The sequence below is a fragment of the Gossypium hirsutum genome, chromosome A09 (assembly GCF_007990345.1).
Source record: "Gossypium hirsutum isolate 1008001.06 chromosome A09, Gossypium_hirsutum_v2.1, whole genome shotgun sequence".
Taxonomy (NCBI): Eukaryota; Viridiplantae; Streptophyta; class Magnoliopsida; order Malvales; family Malvaceae; genus Gossypium; species Gossypium hirsutum.
Genome location: NC_053432.1, coordinates 59,417,907 through 59,420,232, shown reverse-complemented (window position 1 = coordinate 59,420,232; position 2,326 = coordinate 59,417,907).

The following is a 2,326-nucleotide window of genomic DNA, read 5'->3' as shown; positions in this document are numbered from 1 at the left end:
TCTTAATACTCCATGTTTAGTTCATTATTTTAGTCATATCTGTCTCTTGCTAATGCGTTTAGTATATTGACGTATTACTCATATTCTAATGTTCGTTGCATCGTCCTTTTAGATTCTTTGTCATTTGAGTTCTCACTTTTGAATTTTGTACGTTTTTAATATTCTGATATATGGTTTTAGAAATGATTACTGTAATGGATTCTTTGGATTCTATGTCAATGCTGAAATTTTTTTTTATTAATCCTTTCTTCTAATTTGTAGGCTTATAATGCCAAACACACGAGGTAAGAAAATTGTAACACCCCTTACCCGTATCCAAGGCTGGAACAGAGTACGAGGCATTACCAGACTTAACAATACACATAGACGAAAATCGGGCCATAAAATTTATTTAATTCAAAACTTTTCGAACACATGCATAACAAACAAAGCTAACTATATCATCACATCAAAACATAGGACATGGCACGATTAATTAATCTTATAAACCATAATGGATAAGGACCACATCTCATGATTTTATACGATAACTCAATGCAGACTGATATGTATGGTCAAAATCATAATAAAAATACATATCACAAACCAACTTCCTATACATGCCACTCACTTGATATTTCTAATATTTGAATTAATTTTCCCAAAAATGATAGTTTGATAGTGTGATTTTGCCTCTGACGATCTCCAACCCCGAGCCGACCTGCCAATACTAAAGAAATGGAGAGGATGGGTAAGCTTTACGCTTAGTAGGTTCATATGAAAATAATAAGCAAATTCTACCATGCTTTTCAAGATAAAACACTATAATTTTACAACTACACATATTCAGGACAGACTATTTTCTGGAGTCGTCCCGATGTTAAAAAAATCATATATTGAGTTACAAAACTCAAAATCCAATTCCGTAAATTTTTGATGAAACTAGACTCATATGTCTACTTACTAATTTTTTTCTAGAATTTTTGGTCCGGCCATTTAGTACAATTTATTAGTTAAAGTCTCCCCTGTTTCAGGGTATGACTACTTTGACCCCTATGCACTACGAACCGAATTTCTCCCTGTACAGAATTCCAATGACCATGCCGTTTGTTTCCCTTAAAATTAGATTCTAAAGTCAGAATTCAGACCCCGTTTCACAAGAATTCAAATATCACACAATATAGAATTCTTTTGCTTCTCCTGTTTCTTTCATGTGAAAATAGACTCATTAAGCTTTATTTCCATAGTTTTTTTTAATTTTAATTCAACTTACACAATTTTTGGTGAATTTTCAAAGTCATGCACTGCTGCTGTCTAATACTGTTTTACTACTAAAGTTCACTTTTTACACAATTTCACTTAATCCATTCCATTTTATCGAGGTTCGCTCAAATATTGAGCATATTGCTCATAAATTCAAATAAACATATACTTGCACTTGTTCATCACATAATCACTTTCACATGTATTTTCATTTAATCGATTTTCCGTTGAACTCATCGGAATAATAATAGTTACACAATTGCCTGCACATTTTCCCATTTCCACACTTGTAGCCGAAGCTATCTGGTACGCATAGTAGCCTGCACTTAGTACTACACATGCGACCAACAGTCTGGTACACGTAGTAGCCTGCACTTAGTACTACACATGTGACCTCACCATCTAATACAAGTAGTAGCCTGCACTTAGTACTACACACGTGATCACAGTTTTCTGGTACGCATAGTAGCCTGCACTTAGTACTACACATGCGACCTCACAATAGATCATTCGTATCGTTTTTATTCCGAAGGTTCAATCGGGAAATTCCTCACTTTTCAACATTTTACTAAATTGTCCGTAATCAATTTAAATTCATAATTTACATCAAATAACCATTTGATAGGCAGCCACATTTTATATGATATCAAAATATAATAACATAAAAAGAATCGATAGATTATTTATGTACGAATTTACTCGAAGTGTCGATCTCACTATCCATAGTACCAGTTGTCCATTCATAGTATAATAAGACACAACTCAAATATCAAATCAGCTTTTAAGAATTTACATAACATATATCACATATTTCATATATCACTTGTCATGTATCTTTATTTTCTTGCATTTCATGTAACATTCTTTCATGTCATATTTCCACATCATAAACACCATTCCATCAACTTTTCTAATATATTAAATCATAAAATATATGCAAAAGAAATATAATTCAAACATAACATTGCATTATTATTATCATACGAACTTACCTCGATCCAGAAACAGCAATTTACCATTTTAGTCCATAACCTTGTATTTTCCCGATTTAAGCCCGAATCTCTATTTCCTTCATCTATAATAT